The 20,162-nt window shown below is 38.3% G+C and overlaps 1 long non-coding RNA gene across 1 annotated transcript; it reads right to left on the reverse strand.

Moving 5' to 3' along the window:
• Nucleotides 1-145: 145 nt before the first annotated feature.
• On the reverse strand, nucleotides 146-16,666 carry LOC134810095 (uncharacterized). The gene is made up of 5 exons (XR_010157310.1): nucleotides 15,047-16,666; nucleotides 6,785-6,841; nucleotides 4,029-4,203; nucleotides 1,502-1,845; nucleotides 146-591 (listed from the first exon to the last, which is right to left on the reverse strand). It is a non-coding gene; the product is annotated as an uncharacterized LOC134810095 (long non-coding RNA).
• Nucleotides 16,667-20,162: the final 3,496 nt, after the last annotated feature.

The raw sequence follows: 20,162 nt of genomic DNA on the forward strand, positions 1-20,162 counted from the left end.
GGTGGCTGCGGCCAGGAGCCCATGTGTCATGGGTGAGATGCGCACTTAGGACTTTTGTCCTTTCTATGGTGCCAATTATTTGCTACCAAATTGAACTTCAGTCTAAGTACCTAGTGTAGCAAAACCAGATACTGACATCAGGATTGCAGTGACAGAAAGAGAGGCATTTATTACAGGGCATCAAGCAAAGAGAATGGGGCTGGTAACACTTAAGCCTGGAACTCCCCAATGGCTTATAGGTAAGGGTTTTAAAGGTGGGGAGGCAGAGATTATAGGCAAGTCATAAATGAATACATGAAGGCTATACATTGGTTTAACCTAAAAAGGTGACATATCTCCAAGCAGGGGCCCAGAGCTCATAGGTGGATTCAAAGATTTTCCGATTTGTAATTGGTTAAGGAGGCAAAGCTTTGTCTAAAAATTGGGATCAGCAGAAAAGAATGTTAGGTCTGGGTCAGGGGCATGACCTTCTCTCCAAGCCACTCAGGAAGAAATTTAGAACAAAGAACAGCAGAGTTCAGTCCTCAGTTTCTCCTTATTTGAGGTCTCCGTGACAGTGGATCCATTGATGGGGATTTCATTTCTGAAAAACTGAGAGACATATGTTAAGATGTTATCATCAGGCCGGGCATGGTGGCTCACGCTTATGAGCACTTTGGGAGGCTGAGGCAGGCAGATCATGAGGTCAGGAGATCGAGACCACCCTGGCTAACATGGTGAAACCCCATCTCTACTAAAAATACAAAAAATTAGCCAGGCGTGGTGGCACGGGCCTGTAGTCCTAGCTACTCAGGAGGCTGAGGCAGAAGAATCGCTTGAACCTGGGAGGCGGAGGTTGCAGTGAGCCGAGATTGCGCCACTGCATTCCAGCTCCAGCAGGAGACTCTGTCTCAAAAAAAAAAAAAAAAAAAAAAAAAAAAGTAGCAAAACATCCCCTGACTCTAACATTCCTGTCTATTGCATTAAGCTATGGTTACCTTCGTCCTTATGAAGTTGCTCATTTACTTCTCAGGACTAGCTGGGTGCCTGGAATTTCTCTTGAAGGAACTCAAGATTTTCCTTTATTTCTGTGCCTGTGGGTGGAATGGGGTCTGGCAAGCCCCTAAGTGGGGGTTCCTGCTTTGTCTCCACAGTGGCATGTGACTGGTGGGCACCATGCCACATCTGCCCTACACTTCTGCTCTTGCTGAAGCCCTCTGGCCTGCAAAGCTGCTAGGAGAAGGCTGCCGTGCCATTGCCCACCTGGAAGACAGCTTGGTCTTTCCTTGGTGATTGTCTCCAGAGTCTCAAAATCCTTAATGGTGGATTTTTCAGAGGCAAGGAGGCCTTCCCAGCCCTGAGAAGCACACTGCGTGATTTGAGCCTTGAAACAACTCCCTTGTCCTGAAAATCTCTAAACAATATTCTATGCTATAATCTAAACAATATTCTATGCTATAATCTTCAGTCTCCTACTAATAGAGGGTCCAGCCCAGGATGCTCAGAGAAATAGACAGCATACCAGCCTTTTCATCCTCCTCTGCGGCTTCATCTGGTGTAATATCTCTGTGGAAAAGCTTTTCTTCTTCAATTATGAAACAACGCCCGACATGCCTTTCACTGGACATCAGCATGAGATGGGTGCCTGTGCTTGTGTGTGCTTGGAAGGTGGAAGTGTGAGCACCAGTAGAAGTCCTGCCTTTTAAAATGGAAGCCTACCCTGCACATGCTTTACTCCTCTATGACTTGCTTTTCACGGTATAGAGCATTGTAATTACATTGGAGAGACTGATATATCTCTGACGACAATTGAAAAAGACTGATCTGGGTCTTTCAAGCCAAACCAAATACAGAATTTGTAGAAATCTGAAAAAGAAACAAAGTTACTTAACTAAAAAAAAAAAATCTCCTATCTTTGGGAGGCCGAGGTGGGCGGATCACGAGGTCAGGAGATCAAGACCATCCTGGCTAACACGGTGAAACCCTGTCTCTACTAAAAATACAAAAAATTGCCAGGCGTGGTGGTGGGCGCCTGTAGTCCCAGCTACTCACGAGGCTGAGGTAGGAGAATGGCTTGAACCTGGGAGGCGGAGCTTGCAGTGAGCCGAGATCGCACCACTGCACTCCAGCCTGGACGACAAAGCGAGACTCTGTCTCAAAAAAAAAAATCTCCTGTCAAAAGGTGGAAATAACCGGTGTCCATGAACAAATAAATGGATGAACAAAATGTGCTATAAGCACACAATGGAATATTATTTGACCTTAAGAAGGAATGAAATTCTGATAATGCTACAACATGGAGAAAGCTTGAAAGCACCATACTAAATGAAAAAAGCCAGACACAAAAGGACAAACATTGTATATGATTCCACTTAGATGAGGCAGCTAACATAGGCAAATTCATAGAGACAGAAAGTAGAATAGAATTTAACAAGAACTGAAGGGAGGGGAGAATGAGAAGTTATTATTTAGGGGTACCTAATTTCTGTTTGGGATGACATAAAAGTTCTAGAAATGGATAGTGGTAATGAGTGTACTTAATGAATGTTCTGAATGTCACAAATGTCATGAATTAAAATGATAAATTTTATGTTATGTATGTTTTATCACAATAAAGAAATGATGAAAAACTCCGAAGATCCTAGAGTAAGTACACTCCGGTAGAGACTAAACCAGGAGATCAGAGGAGGCTTATTTGGTTTTGCTAGATTGTAAACTGCTTGAGGACAGGAACTTTGTCATTGTGAATGTCACACTACCTATAATAGTGTCTTGAACATGGTTAGACTCAATGATTCCTAGCTGAATAGAATTAGATGATGACCTGCAGAATTTTTCAATTTAATTCATTCTCGGAGGAGAGAAAGAAGTGGATTTTCTGATCAAATTCAGGGGAATGCTTTTAAAGCCTTGTTTTTTTGGGAACAGTTTGTGTAAGCTTGCCAATGTTTGACTGCAGGCTGGCTCCTTGAAAAGCTTGGGAAAAAGCCAGGCAGAGCAATAAGAGAGAACTGGAGGTTGAGGGGTGAGTGATCAGAATTCAATCTGATGTGCGGCTCTGGCAAAGGGATGCTCAAAGGTTAATAGCACAAAGCTATTGGCTTTGAAAAAGAACATTCTTTGAAAGAATCCAAAAGGGCACGGGAACAAACTTGATTGGAATTGATTGTACAGAGAATCTCTATTGTGTAAAAAGAGGAGACAAATAGAAAGCACTTAAGAAGGATAGTATTCCACTTTCGCTGCAGGAAAATACAAGTGACAAAAACAGCCAATGTTTATAGCAGCTGAACTTTTCCAAAAATTTATTTAAAAAGACTCTTTTTTTGGAGTCTTCCCTTTGACACAAATGATATCTCTGCATACAAAAAGAAAATTAAAACATGTTTTTTTTTTTTTTCTGGGAGATTACAGCCTTAGGGGTGTGCAATGTGGCATCTGGATTTTGTAGTGTAGATTGAAACATTATTTTGTAATTGGAATTTAATCAAATAAGTTTTATTTTAGATAATTTCTTACAAGTGCTACATAAACATTCTCACCCTTAAAAATTCAAACAATTGGCTGAAAAGCATCCCCCTCTTCCTATTATTCTTTTAACAGAAGAGTCTCCTGGTAAGGTTTGAAGTATATTCTCATAGATGATTCTCTTATATTTGTATACATAGGTGTGAATATAGAAATAGCTTTTATTTTTCATTAACTTTCTGGTATGAATTGAATCAAACCATTTTTTCTGAAATCCACTTTTTGTTGAAGTTTTTCAAAGCAGTGAAGTGACTGAAAGGAAAGTGAAGAGTAAGAACAGTGGCTGTAGGAATCTACACACCTAAAAACCAGTGTTTGTGTCATGAGGAATTGCCCGCATTACTTGGATATTTAAAGAAACCAAACTGTACAAGGTGATTTTCACATTCTTGTTGTGAAAGGTGTGGAAGTTTATGTGACCATAAATTAATAGAAAAAATTCTAAACACTGCACATAAAAAAGTCTCACCACTTCAAACTCCTGTCTTTATGCTTACATGCAAAAAGTGCAGGTAACTTACTTGTTGTTCTTTGTCTGGCTGACACCTTGAGAAATAAACACCTTTTGTATAAGTGTAAAATTTTGCATTTTTCTTCATCCTCTGTTTATTGAAGTGAGGAATCACAGCTAGCTGAATTAATTATCCAAACTAGAACATGCATAATATTAAAGCCAGGTATTTCGGGAATCTAAAACTGTAAAAAATTAAATTAGCTAGAGCATTCTCATTTAAGTCATAGCCCCCAAATTAGAGCTTGGCTGTATGCATGGTACAGTGAGTAAGAAAGAGACGGGTTATTTCCATTTCAATTATTTTCTAATCACTCTGTTACAGATTAAAAAATATTTTGTTAATTTTATAGGTATTTGTGTTTCACTTGCAAAAATCAGGTGCTTCAGGTTGTGGCTTATTGTTTTGTTTGCACAGGGCAGTCTCTCTCTGATCTATAGACATCCAGGCTGCTGCCACTATGCCACCCTATGCAGTGGGATAGCTCACCCACCTCAAGCCATGGAGACTCTCCAATTTCCACGCCTCCCTGGATCTCAATCTTTCCCAGAGTTCAAAAGGCCTGAAGTGGGGATGAAAAGGGGGCTCAAATGGATTTGGGGCCTTGACTCCTACGGGTACCATGTCAGCTGAATTTTTGGTTAAAGAATCTTTTTCATCTTGCAAAATATAAACATCAACAGTCCATGAATGTCAATTCTCTTGGCTTCTTTTTTCCTACTTCCTATGATTCTAATATAGGTGGTTGCTAACTTACAGTGCCCCATTTTTTCTAAACAAATGTGTCAGTTGCTAATAAGAAGAATGATTATTTTTCATAGCTGTCAAGATAGACTGTATCAACTGATATTTATTAAATGCCTATTTCATATAAACAATTCAGCATTTATTTCTGAAATTATTTTTGACTGGGGAGAAATGTATACCTTATACCCTTAGTTTTGAACTTGAGCAGAGCAAGATAAGAAAAGAGGTTTGAATATAGCAGGAGACTGGGTGTTTTATGGCTTTTTTTTTTTGACCTTTAGCCAAACTATCTGTCATCAAGGGAGCTGATTCCTGATGAGCTGATTTAAAGCCAAGGTTTAGGAGGCTGGACTGAAAGGCAGATGAAGGAAAACAAGTAAACCTGTTAATGATCTGTACATATGGAGTTTTATAGCTTCCAAAATGTACCTAACGGTTTTCATTTTTGTGAGCCATAGTCTAAAGGATAATGGCAAAACCAACTTGGATGGCAAAAAATGAAGACTGTTTAAACCAAGTAGGTTTGGAAATGTCTCAAAATGCAAATTACTACTGTATTTGTTAATGAGGTTGCTATTTTTAAAGACACACACTAATACATCCAATATTTTTCATAGCACAAGGTGACTTCTTTGCTATTGCTCCTTCTCTTCTTTATTTTTTCATTTTTATTACTTTCTTCCATGTACACATTTCATATCTTTTTTTCTTCTGGCAGGCTCTACTCAGATACTGTAGTTGGGCTAGGAAGCACACATTAGGAAATGTACTTGGTTTTCCTAAGCTAATTATTTATAAAGAAGTTTCAGGGATCTTCCAGCTGGATTCCTGGAGGTCAGCACTATCCAAGTCATATTTGGAAAGTCTCAGGTAAATATTATTACAAGAGTAACATCAAAGATCACTTATCACAGATCATGATAACAAATATATTGATAATGAAAAAGTTTGAAATATTGTGAGAATTACCAAATATGACACAGAGACATGAAGTGAGCACATGCTGTTGGAAAATTGGCACCAATAGACTGGCTTGACTCAGGGTTGCCACCAATCTTCAATTTGAAAAAAATCAATATCTGCAAAGCGCAATAAAGTGACGCACAATAATACAAGGTATCCCTCCACAGCAAAGAATATGCCTTATGGCCTTGTATTACTAAAAGATTGGGAGCAGCCCAATAGAAGATTGGTTAAATAGATTTTGGTATATGTATACTATTGAATATTATATGGCTGTATGAAAGGAAGAGGGAACTCTTCAATACTGATATGAAAAGATGTCCAGGATATACTGTTAAATGAGAAAAGCAAGGTTTATGAGTTTGTATAATGTGCAGTCTTGTTTAAAAGAAGGATATGAAGGAATCAAAGGGGAACAATTATATACTTATATATTTGTATTTGTTCTTATTAATGCACAGAAAACCTTTGGAAGGAGAAAAGCTAATTGAGAACCCAAACCATCCACCTCTATTCTCAGCCAAGACACTAAGAACAGAAACCACACACTACTGTTTAAACCAAAATAACTTTGCTTTTCCACTATCTCCATTACCATTTCGTTACACTGATGGGACTTTCCTGCCCAAATTATTCATTATAGGTACTTCCAAAAGACTAACCTACTCATGTTTTTCCCCTAAGATTATTGAATCCTTGGTCTCAAAATCCTCACTTTGATGATTCCACCCATCCTGGGCTGTTGTATTGTGATTCTTACTTGGTCTAGTCAAGTCTCTACATTGAAAGACTTACCTTAAACCACACTTCCAATACTGAATAAGTTTTTACTTCACCTTATGCCCTCTGAGACACTACAAAACTTTGCAATGTGTTCTCTCCTGCTGCAGTAAGCAATTAACTTAGCTTCATCTTTTCAACAGATTTTGTTGGTGATATTTGGGGAAATAGCTTTTGATATAATTTAAAGTAGGTACTTGTTTGAGGTGGGTATATTGTGTAAGGAAACTGGACAGATGGTGGCGGGAGAGTGGAGAAAAGACAGTTTGTCTTACCTTTTTATTTTTCTTCACTGAAAATTTTTATGCTGCTGAATCATGTGAATACATTATCTATTAAAAATTAAATGAAATAAAAGTTAATATTATTTTGCATAAATACAAGTATAAGAGAAAATTAGGGATTAATTTTTAAATCACTAAACTTTTTTTCAATGGTATGATTCTATTACAGTTTATATTATCTAGTAAGAAAATGACTTCCAAAATTGTTGCAACATTTCAGAGGGCTGTACATTTATATTCCTGTTGTAAGGGATGGCTTTCAAACTCCCAGCTCATGGATTCACAGGTGTTTCTAATGCTGATTTCAATTAACATTTGTCAGAGCTAAAAATATGAATTTTATCTAGAGCCCAGCTCTGTTTTGACAATATCATTTTCAACATTGTGACTTTTTAGCATAGACTCATGGTTTTAATAGGAAAACCAATTACTTTTAAAACTATTCTGCTCCTGCCCTTTAACATGATTTCTATCAAGAGTGTCGTATTTTTGGAAGATTATAATGATTATTGGGATTTGTGACTGTCAGAAGAATCCAGGGTGTCTCAGAGAGAATTGTGGGTAACTTGAGAGGACTCTGAGGATGTTCTCAGAGCCTCAGCTGACTGGAGCTTCGAAGTCTCTTGTTGTATTAGTTTAAAAGTTAGAGTAACATTAAAAAATGGCAAAAAGAAAAGGAAACAAATTTGTAAAAGCAGGGAGAATGAATATCATAACTGACTTTGGCAGATTTTTTAAAAAATAGGATTATAGCCTGTTTTACCTTTTTATTTTTCTTTAAATCATGTTTGGAGGGAAAGGGCTTAGAAAACAAAAGAAAGAAGTGATACTGGGTGAGGGTATGCTCGGGTTAAGCAGGATGGAAAAGTAAACCTGAGCTTCCTTCTTTTTGTAATGTAAGGGCTAAAAGAAGGAGAAATTAGACATAAATAATAGAACACAAACCCTGGATTATTTATATGTTATTCTTAAGTATCCCTATCTTTTAGAAACATCCTTTTTACTTTATTAAATCTGACTGTACAAAGAAATTATTAATTTTCAAAGTGTTGTAGCATAAATTTACATTTGCATAATAATACCATTTGTTTGAATGGCATTTACAATTTATCAAGGGCTCTGAAATACATTCTTATCCCTGATACTCATTGCTCTCTATGTATGGCACATTGAACAAATAATATATTCTTTCTTTCTTTTAATGCCATTTTTTCTTTCATTTAATTAATATCATTTGACATTTACTTACATTTTTCAGATACAAGTAGTTATCATATTTCTTATCACTCAACATTAAATTCAATTATATATTCAAGAGAGTTTCTTAAAACTGGTTTCCATCTGTTAAACATACCCAGTTGGCTGCCTTGATTTAATTCTTTTCTTATGAGCCTTTCTTTTCACTCGGTCATTTTGTTTTTTCTTTGTACATTGACAAAAGCTGACATTTTTATACTGGCATACGGGGTTGAAAATTTTAAAGTGTGGGTATCAAATTTTTCTTTGTGGCTAGAGAAGTGGTTGGATTGAAATTCTATTTATCCTCCCATTGATTGTGATGAAAAATTGGAATACTCTCTTTCTCTTTAGACAAAATAATGCCCACTGTGTTTTGGGTCTGAGCCTGTCTGGAAGCCAGGTGAGGCAGCTGCCAGGAGAGCATTTGCATGAAGGGCTGAGGAGACGTCTGGGAGAGAACTCATCTAAGGGAAGGAAGAATTTGAGGACTGCCTAGAGGCTGTCCGTCAGCTCTGTTTCCTCCCCTGCCATGTGGACATATATCTGCTTCTTTGGTAAGAGTAGAGAGGTTGGTCAACGCTGAGAAGAACATGGCCACAGGTCACCATGTGGCTCTGCACCTCAGTGTACCTGGTGAGAAGTGGTTAGAAGTGCCTTGTAGGCACCAATGATTTTGCATAAGTGATGTGGCACTGCCTGAGGGCCACTGTGGGAGTGAATAAAAGCAGAAATAGTATCGATGCGGTGCTAACAGGACCTAATCATGAGCTTTCTGAGAAGACTCTGTTGTGTCTCCCAGAAATAAATGTGGGAGACTTTGCAGGAAGCAGAGGTCCTGCATTGGCAGAGGAGAGCCTAGAGAGTAAAACACTAGTTAAGATGGATGTGTTGCTGCGAAAGGAACATTTTTTAGATGATGTCCACTTCTTAGGAAGGGATGTAGGTTGAGCTGATTTACATTGACCTGAAAATTAAAAAGGTTTCTGAACAGGAATCTCTTAACAACTGGATTTGGTGAACGAGACAGCCTAATCAACACTAGCTTTAGTGAACGAGACAGCCTAATCAACACTAGCTTTAGTGCCAGGCCACCACACTTTTAGCTGCTTATTGATCATTTCCAGTGAAGAGTTGTAGCTCATTCTCAGAGTGAGTTCAGTGGAAGTAGTAGTGACTTCCAGGTAGCTAGAGAAGAGTAATGTTTCTTAAGGAAATATTTTGAGGGAAATTCAATTTGTCAGACCTAGAGTGCTCACAGGGATTTCCACTGAGCAGAACTCCAGTGAAGAATCATTAAGGATACTGAAGTAGAGGTAAGAGACACTGATTCAGTCTAACTTTAGCAAGAATTGTACTGAAAATACTATTAAAATAGCTTATGAATGCTTAAAGATGGAAAGAACTTAGAGGTTTCTTTAAATGCAGACATCTTGCTTCACAACTCAAGTTCTCAACTTTTTTTTTTTTTTTTTTTGAGAGGGAGTCTTGCTTTGTTGCCCAGGCTGGAGTGCAGTGGCACGATCTTGGCTCATTGCAACCTGCGCCTCCCGGGTTCATGCCATTCTCCTGCCTCAGCCTCCCGAGTAGCTGGGACTACAGGTGCCCGCCACCATGCCCAGCTAATTTTTTGTATTTTTAGTAGAGACAGGGTTTCACCGTGTTAGCCAGGATGGTCTCGATCTCCTGGCCTCATGATCCACCCATCTCGGCCTCCCAAAGTGCTAGGAATACAGGCGTGAACCACCGCACTCAGCCCAAGTTCTCAACTATTAAAAGAAGGCACCCGACTTTCATATCCATGGGAAAAAAGTCCCCAGAATTCCAACTATTTGATGAATAAATGAATAACTGTTGATTCTTGAGGGTCTCTCCCAACTTTGTGAGATACAAAATTGTAACAAGAGGGTTATCTTTGCTGACCTTCTTTGTATTATAAAGTTTCTCTTCCTCAGAAGCAAGGTTTTGTATTGACTGCTTTAGATATTTTTGTGCTTGAAGCTAGGATGACATCTAGCTTGAAGCTAGATAACAGTAAGATGTATCTCAGTGCTGTGGCTCTAGTATTTCCCTAGTAAAACACAACTGTGCATTCCTAACCCCCAGCATCTAGACTCCTTCCATGCCAATAAAGAGGGGATTAGAATTTTGGTCAATTTTTGGTTCTTTTCTTCATGTCCTAAGATGACTGGGAAAAAACCCCAAATCGACTCCAACTTTATGTATTTACTAATTGCAAAGTGATAGAGATATAGAAACTGAGAAACTATTGTCAAAATGCAAAATAAAAGGCTAGCCAAATATTTTTTTATGAACTCTTAGACTTTCTACTCTTAAGAAAACCCTTTTTCCCCTCATTCATTTATTCATTTCTTCAACAAATATTAATTCAGCATCTACTATGGGCCAGGAGCTATGCTGTTTGTGTGTCTATGGGAATATTTACAGCTAGAAACAAAGGAGACATGGTCCCTCCTCTCATGGAGCTTTCCACCTAGCAAGTGAGGCAGTCAATTCAGGACTTTGTAAGAAGGAGCTTAGCATGCTTTGGGAGCACAAGGCTAAGTCAACTTATCTCAACATGTCTAAAGCTAAACATTTCATCTTCCTCCCTATATTTGCACCTTCTGCTCTATTCTGTTATAACAATTTTATTTGTCAGTGGCACCATGTTAAAGCCATCCTTGATTCCTCCTTCTTTTTCACCCTAATATCTCACTAGACATAACCATTTTTAAATTGATAAATTTGTTGACACTTTAGTCAACAAATATTTTATTCTATATCTAAAATATTCTTCCTCGGAAACATTGCTGTATTATTTCCTGTCTGTGAATAGTACCTAGCTTGATTGAGAGTTACTATGTGCCAGGCACTGGTATAAGGGTTCATTCCTTCCAACAGTGTATTATTTAATTGCCGTGACAACACTTTGAGATAAGTGCTACAATTCTCCTCGTTTTAGAGATGAAGGAATTTAGCAAAGACAGAACTAGGGTTTGAAGCCAAATGGTCTGACTCTAGAATCCATGCTGTTACCTACTATGCAATACTGCCTTTCCTATGCCTTGTATATATCTGCTAAGACTTTTATTCAAAGACTGATGGCCTTATGCCGGGTGTCTCTGCCTCCAAGTTCTCCCATTATAATCTATTCTGTTCTTCATATAAGATTAATCTTCCCGAAGCCACAATTTAAAACCCTCTCTAGCTCTAAAATTCTCACAAGCATTTCAGTGTTTATAGAATAACATACAAATGATTTAATAAAAGGCTAAAATTTATAGAATACTTACTATATGCATGGATAACCACCTATAGTTATCTATGGGGATAATCTCATTTATCCAATACAACAAGCCTGTCGTAGTAGGCCAACTGTGAGATGCCTCCCAGTAATCCCACTTTCCTGGTATTTATGCCCTTGTATAATTCCATCCCCTTGAGTGTGGTTTTGACTCACTGACTTGTATATGACGAATAGAATACATCAGAAGTGTTGGGATGACACTTTTTTTTAACCTTTAGAATGGGTGCATTTATTGAATGAAAAGTATACCTCACAGAAGTAGATTTGTAAAAAAGTGAAGTTGGCAATACTGTATTAATACTCAACTGCATTTTACCATTTGTCTTCCAGTTGTGTAAGTAAATAAATCTCCTTTCTGTTAAACCAATTTTTATTGATTTTCTATTACTTACTTCCAAAAACCTCATTACTAATATGTGAGATGACTACTTTCAAGAATAGATTGTAAATTTTGGCATTTTGGATAATTTGATATATAGCAATAGATATCTATCTATTACAACTATGTGTAATAGATACTAATACACCTATGAACTAGGGAGTGGACTCATCCCATTTTACAGATAGAACAATTAAGGTAAGTTGAGTAATGTGTTCAAGATTACTTGGTGGCGGAGCTTGGCTTTGCCCTCAGGATTGTCTAAGCCAATTAACCTGTATTCAATAAAAACAACTAATATTTATTCAGCCCACACTAGTGCTAGATTCTGTTTGGAGCACTTTATAGTATTAATTCACTCAATGCCTACAACAATCCTATAACGTGTTCTTTCTGGATTGTTGGCCAGCCAAGATGTAGCCCCAACCTTGCTTTCTAGGTAAGTCTCCCGAAAACAGTTTGTTCCCAAAATATGCCTGGTGTTTACCAACCCCTAAGCCTTTGGTCAAATACATCAACATTTTAAGATGCCTTCCCTATGTCTCTCTGCCGTCCCATTTTTCAAAATCCAGATCAGTTTTCAACTTCAAGGTAAAGTCTAGCCCAAATAATTTATTCTTATTCTGAATTTCTTCAGTGATTATTTTCTGTACAATTCATTAGCAGCAAAACTTTTAGGTGAAGGTTTTGCTGTTGTTTGAATAGTAACTTAAGCATTTTATTCCAATATCTCTGTGTTTATGGCTTATCTCCCCAATGTGCTCTTAAATCCTTTAAGGTTATATGTGTCTTAATTTATCTGTTTATAGTGTATACTCAATAAATATTTATTGATTTGATTATGTATCATGATAATTAGTTATTTGGTACTGATTTTGAGTTCCAAATATGAGACACTACCTAAATACAATGCAATTACATTTTAATTTTAAAAGTAATTTTGAAGGCAGGTGCAGTGGTGTGCACTTGTAGTCCTAGCTACTCTGGAGGCCAAGGCAAGGGGATTGCTCCAGCCCAGGTTTGAGGTCAGCCTGGACAACATAGTGAGACCCCCCCATCCCTAAAATAATGAATAAATAAATAAATAAATAATTTTAATCATTTCTAGTATTAAAAGGCTCTGCCTTACAGTATTAAAATACTGTTTATAAAGAAGTTAAGGGAATGACTTATACTTTTTTTGAATACTTTCCCGTATTGTGTATGCAGGAATTTTCGCATTTCACAACTGAAAGTATTTTACCTTCCTGTTTGCCTTTCTTAATGTTAGCTTTTAAAAATACTGTTTTATTGTTTGCTCTTAAGCCTTTGTTCTTAATATTTTACTCTCAGACATTTATTTTAAGGGGAATTGCAAGGGATATAGTATAGTGCTAAAACTTGTTATTTTGGAGTTAGAAAGACAGAGTTGAAATTCTTACTTTACCATTTATGAGCTGTGTAGTCTCAGACAAGTTACCTAATGTCTTTGTGCCTTAGCTTCCCTAGTGTACAGTAGAGAAAATGATGCCCAACTCATAAAGCTGGTGGATTTACTAAATGAGGCAAAATATCTAAAGTATTCAGTAAAGTGTGTAACATGGAAAGCTCAAATATGTGATGGCAGATATAGGTATTATCCTTTTTCTCACCCTTTTGAACCAAAATAGTCTGTAAGGCAATAACATTATGAGTAGTTTTGAAGATCAATTATTTTTATTATTTTTAATAGATAAATAATAATTATATGTATATTTGTGGTATAAAATGGGATGTTTTGATACATGTATACAATGCAAAATGATTAAGTTAAGCTAATTAACATAGTCATCACCTCACTTATTTTTTATGGTAAGACATTTGAAATTTACTCTCTTAGCAATTTAAAAATACGCAGTATGTTATTCATAGCTATAGTCACAATGCTGTGCAATGGATCTCAAAAACTTTTACCTCTTGGGAACACTTATTCTATTTGATGGAAGAAAGTACTGTTCATTAAAAAAAAAATCAAACTTATTCCTCCTAATCGAAACTTTGTATCCTTTGAATACATCTTCCCATTCCCTTCTCTTCAAGCACCAGCCTCTGGTAACCACCCTTCTACTCTCTATGGCTATGAGTTTGACTTTTTCAGATTCTACATATAAATAAGATCATGTGGTATTTGAAGACAAACTCCTCTTGAAATATCAAGGAACAGCCTCCTTGAACTTTCCTCTTACAGGAGATTGTCTCCTTGTATTTGCTGAAGAATCACTAGAGCTGGGATGAGAGAGTGAGGAATGACCTTGATATGGTTTGGCTGTGTGCCCACCCAAATCTCATCTTGAATTGTAGCTCCCAGAATTCCCATGTTGTGAGAGGGACCTGGTGTGAGATAATTGAATCATACAAATCATCATTGTAGATAATCCCATATTGTTCTTGTGGTAGTGAAAAAGTCTCACGAGATCTGATTGTTTTAGAGGGGTTTCCCTTTTCACTTGACTCTCATATTCTCTCTTGTTTGCCACCATGTAAGATGTGCCTTTCACCTTCTGCCATGATTGTGAGGCCTCCCCAGCCAAGTGGAATTGTGAATCCATTAAACCTCTTTTCTTTATAAGTTGCCCAGTCTTGGGTATGTCTTTATCGGCAGCTTGAAAATGGATGAATATGACCTACACCCAAGCCTTCCCTTCTACTTTCCTTCTCCAGTGGCTGCTGTCTCCTCTCCCAGGATTAAGGAATGGAGTTGCCAGCTCATCCTAGAAGAAGCCCTGCTACTGCAGGATATCCAGTAGCCTGAGCTGACTCATCCATTTATGAAGCTGCCCATGGTTCCTTTCCAGAGCCACCTGGTGTGCAAAATCCACCTATGCACCATGGCATCCAGGCTGAGAGAAGGGCACTTCTCTATCACCGCACATGTGAGTAGAATTTGGTAGCATTCGTACAGAGCCGGTGAAAAACTCAGGACTATTGCAAAAAATTTGAGGGTATTAAAATATGTATCTGACAGTCCCCCCTGACTTTTCACTCCATCTCCCCCTCATGTACCCTAATAATTGTGAGACAGAAAACAGTCTCTGAAGTCATGGAACTAGAAATCTGACTGGGGGTTAGGAGAGATAAGGCGTATACCCATGAAAAGGGAAATAGCTTAACAAGCATTAAATAACAGTACTCTCTTTATTTAACAAGAAGAGCTTATAGTCTAGAAGGGAAGACAGGAAGAAAACAGGAGTTAAAGTAGAAAGGTTAAGTCTTTGGTAACAATTATGTAGGTATTTAGGTGATGACAATATCAGGGAAGTGACGTGACAGTACAGAATACGAGCTCAATAGGAAAGAGATCTATCATTACCTGTACTTCAGGAGAGAGCGCGACTGCTGTGGCTGTACTAGGCAGGGAAGGCTTGAGATAGGCCTTGCAGGATAAACACAGCTTATGTAGACAAAGGGGAGGATATCCCTCTGCTCACTGCTGATTCTCCAGCCTGACGTGTGAGGCAGAGCAGGCGCCAGCAGATGGAGGTAAGATGGTTTTCAGAGGAAGCCTGGAATGGAACTGAGGGAGCTGTTGGTAGAGCTGCGCGCTAGGTCAGGAGGCCTGGTTTCAGTCTTGGACCTGATATTAACTACTCTGATGGTTTGTGTTAAGTCTCCTCACTTCTTTGGGTCTCTCTTTCTCATTTTAAAAATGAGCGGGTTGGGCTAAGTGATCCACAAATCCCTTTTCCGGGTCATATCTATGATTTTATTATTTCCTCACCTGGAGCATACAGATAATTCAATGAAGATTTAAAAGGCTTGTCAAAATTTGGAAAATATTATTTCTTTTCACTTCAGAGCAAGCAATGTGGGAGAATATAAAATAGCCTCTGAATTTTATTGTATTAGGTATTTCTTTGCACTAGGAAATTTGTATTTTAATGAATTGGAAATGTTTCACTGGCATTTCTTCCTACTCATTATGTATTTCAGAAGGGACATTTCTCCCCGACATATCACTTGGTCTTTTGTGGTTGTTTTTGTGTTCTAAGGAGCCAGTCATTAATTATGCTTCTCCACAGACTTGGAGAAATACCTCCAAGGATCTGCCACTTGGGTGGAACTTTCTCAATCTGGTCTACACCATGACAGAAACACTGTTCTTTAGACTTCTCAACTCAAGGACTTTCTTTCAGTTTTGAAAAGGTTATGTGTCATATGCCAGAGACTACTAAGGGCTGGAGATTGTCTTGGCTACTCATATGAAAATATACTGTAGTTGCAGTGGTGGAACTGAAATTATAGTTTTTGAATAAGAATAAATGCAGGAAGGAATTCTATCCTTTTATCAGAGCATTTTCCTTCAGGAGTATAAAAGACTATATCTACACAGAATCAAATAAAGTGAAGATTTGTCCATTATACAACTACTCTGATCTTTGTAGATAACCAGAATGCTGGAAGCCAAAATGTTGAAAATCTTTCATATGGTTTTATTCCTGGAATATCCAGATGGGTTGCTTGCATTGATTAGATTCCATAGGAAATGAATAAAACTCTACTTCCTGTTTTGTATGATAATTATAAAGTGAGTGACGTGACTTCCTTCTCCAGTTCAGATGAACGTAGGATAACATTTTCTTTAAGTGTTAGTAAAAAGGCCATTTTTCCTTCCACCCAGGCTGTCTTTCACTTTCTCTTTTCCTGCAGTTCTGCAGGCTTGAGAATGGTGGTGCTACTGTCCCATTCTTGTTTTCCTGTTGAAAAAAGATTTAGGGCTTTCACTTCTCTGGATCATTAATAGCATTTACAGCAAGGTAAAGGAAGAAGAAAGCACCATTCAATACTATGAATCACGGAACAAGCTGATGACTTATGAAGGTCAGGGAAGGACCTGCCAGCATCTTCTCAATTCATGTGTGCAGGCATTCCACAGATTACTAAGTGCACTGTCACTTTTACAGGGAAGTGTCAGATATTAGCCTCAGCTAAGGAGGCAGAAGCTCATTGTAGCAGATTGATCTGTGGAGACAAATCTGTGCTTATCTAATTCATTTCAGAAAGCTCTCCAATATTCCAAAAAGCACAAATCAGGTCAGGGAAAATGTGAATTGACTCTGAAGGAAAAGCACAAAGATAGTAGAGCTTTACAAGTGAAAGGAGTGGTAAGGTTTTGTATCCCCAAAGCATAGGAGTAAAGGAGCTTATGGGTGTTTTGTGGTATAAGTGTAGAAGCATTACAGAGAAAGACTAAGAGTGCCTACCTATGCCTGCACAGGCCAAAAGTGCCTCGGGTGGCCCTAAGCAGAAAACAAAGTTACCATTTCTCCCTTTTAAGGGCTTGCCATTGCATCATCAGTTGGGCCTGGCTCTCTTTCCTCCTCCTTTCTGAGGCTTGAGGGAGAGGAAAGTCCTTCCTGCCTGGGGCGCCCAGAGCTGTCACTTTGGCTCTAGTTCAGTGAAACCTGGCCATTGACAGGACAGATGGCTATGGCAGCAGCCCATCCATCAGCCCTAGAAGCCCTGTTTCTATTCAGATCATGTTCTCAAGTGATCTTTAGCTGATCCATGCTTAAGTATAGAAACAGAAAGCTTTGGCCAGCTTCTAGTTCCCATTAGCTTGTCTCTGAGACACCATGTTTAGTTGTGTGTGTATCTGAATTGAGGCAGTCAGTGATGTACTAGGGCTGAAATAGTAATAATAATAACAATTCTGAGAGCTTTGAAGGTAGACCCTCCTGCTCGTTTTAAATCACAGGTGCTGTTCTCTGCTTAGCTCTATGGAGCAATAAAAAGAAAAAAAATACAAAAAGGCAGGCTGGGGAGAAGTGTGTTGCTCCTGTGTGGGGGCGGAATCATCTGAGGAGTGTTTCCAGGGAACTCTGGCAGGAGGGTTCTTGTTCATGAAGGATTTCCCCGGCACTGCGCTGTGGCAGGATAACAGATGGGCTTCTCTGTATTACAGAAGGGAAAATACCTTTTGTCTTCGCCAATGCCCTTCACTGCAGGCAAGCAAATAGGAGGGCCTTGTAAGCACCACTTCTGCTCCTCGATGCAGCCTCTGTCATGAGCCATCAGATTTTTCTCTGTAAGAATAGAAAGTCTTTTCACAGTATTCTCCTCCTGAAAGCTGTCAGCCATGAAGAGTGCCATGTCCTTGTTTAGAGACGCAGCTTCTGGAATGCTTGAGTGAAAAGCCAAAGGCATTTCATTTCTGAGGTTGTCAAAAATATTCACAGTCTTCCTGCTTGTGCCGAGGATGCTGACCTCATTCTCTCCAGATTTGTACCATATGTGGAGACTGGAGACTCCAGGACATAGGATTACAGTTTGGAAAGGTCTCCCTTGTTGGAACAGACTCAGCACACTTAGGATAAAGCTTAAGGAAAACTCAGCCACTCATGCAATTTTGTAAAGGAGTCTGTACCTTTGCTTGCAATTTTATAATTGTCTTGATCTCTTTTATTTGTAACCTTACACACCATTTGCCAGAAAAATTCAATAAAACAGAACAACGAGGAATTCTTACTATGACTTGGTGAGTTCAGTTTCCCAATTTTAGAGGGAAGAAACTGAGACGCAGAAAAGCTTAAGTTCTCTGAAGAGGCCAAACCAAGAGCAATTGATTAGTCTATTTCAGAAAATGCAGAAGCTGCTTTGTCTTCCAGCACATTATGAACTTATGGGGAGCATGGGCCTGCCTTTGCCTTCATTTCCAGTGTACCTCTAGCTTGGTGGCAGGGTGGTGCCTTTCTCCCCACTTGTTGATGGCTCTTGATCTGTTCTCCTGAGTAGACTAGGGAGGAATTCAAGCTGAACCTGGTTATTTATAGTTCAGAATTTAGGCTTAGAAGTGTATTATATATACACAACATCTGTAGCTGCTCTCTTTCTCTATGAGTTGATTATCCTTTTATACTGATCAGCCTTTCCTCCTCTGGCTCTTTCTCCCCTTCCTATTCTTTTTCTTCCTCTCCCTCCTGCTCTTTCTTTTATTGTCTTATTGTGGGAACAGGGGACTATTTACAATTCACCTATGGGCTTATAAACCAACAAATGACCTACTGCTGTTGTTATTTCTGAGATAGATGTTTTGGGGAATCTGGCCAAAAGATGCTAGGCTGGATACTTAAACTACCTAATCATGAGTCTTCAAACGTATGTGGAAAGTATTTGGTCTTGAAACAGGTGATAAAACAGTTTCCCAGTGTAATCCTTTGTTACTCATGATTTTATGTGTTTGTGCTTTTGTCAACATTGGGCAAAACATCTAATTATCTGTACTCTCCTATCCTGAATGCCACTTGGTGGCAAGGATGCTCTCATTTTTGAATCCTCTATGGTGTCTGGTAGACATAATGGTATTTCAGCTAATTTAATTTAATTCTTATAAAACGTGTGTATGTATCAGAGAGCTGAGGGAAATGACTCATACAATTGGGAAGGGCAAAACCTTTCATTTATGGATTTCTAGCTACTAAACTGTTGATTTAATATATTAATCTTTCCAGATACTTATAAACCAGATATAGAACTGAATCCAGGGAATAATTCCAAGATTCTGTTATTTCCAAAAAGCTGCCAGGAATATTTGGAGAACTTTTAAAAACACTTGGAAATTCATTAGCTTATGAAAGAAAATGTCCAGAAAAAATGTTTTATAAGGTTTTTGTTTAAATTTTATTGATTTTCATAAAGCTTAGATAGAAAAATAAATGTGTTTACTGCACAGATTTTTGCTAGGGACTGTGATAACAAAAAAAATGTTAGTTTTTTAAGAGGAACAAAACTAAGAATTAGTTTTCGTGAAATGTTGTCATTTGTTTGGAGTCTTTTGATGAAGTGGTGGACTTCTTTCTTTTTCCTAACCTCTCTAGTAGTCAAGATATTGAAGACTTTGAAGAGAGGCACAAACAATGATTCATAGCTGTTGTGATTTTATTATTATAATTTGTGTTTACTTAGCAGGAGATTTCTTTCTAGGAAGAGTTGTGTTGGTTGAGTGAATATGCTGATAAACTACTCTGGCAAGAGTGTAAGACATCAAAAGCATGCTGAAGGACTGGCAGCTGTTTGTCAAATTAATGTTGAGAAGACAGGAGGTTTGGGTAACTACAGGGATTTGCTTTTGCTGACTAAAATTTGCAAACTTGGTGCCAGAACTGAGTTGCTTATGACAAAAGAGAGAATTTCGGAATAAAGGAGGGAAGGGTGAGGAAGTGTTGAGTAACTACAGCAGAACTGAAGGAGGAGGAAAGCATTGTCTCATGGGGAGCTATTTTATATAAAACTTGCTGCATGTTGTAAATTCTCTTTTTCCACCCCTCATCTTCCCCTTCACCTCCTCTGTCTTCAATACAGTTTATATTACTCATAAATAAAATCAGTTTGTTTGGTTAGGGATGTGACAAAAGGCTGTGTGGCCTCAAGATGGGCTCATGAGCCCAGACTGCTTATGGGAGATGCGATGTATCTGAATATTGAAGGAC

Source organism: Pan troglodytes, chromosome 4 (genome assembly GCF_028858775.2).
Source record: "Pan troglodytes isolate AG18354 chromosome 4, NHGRI_mPanTro3-v2.0_pri, whole genome shotgun sequence".
Lineage (NCBI taxonomy): Eukaryota > Metazoa > Chordata > Mammalia > Primates > Hominidae > Pan > Pan troglodytes.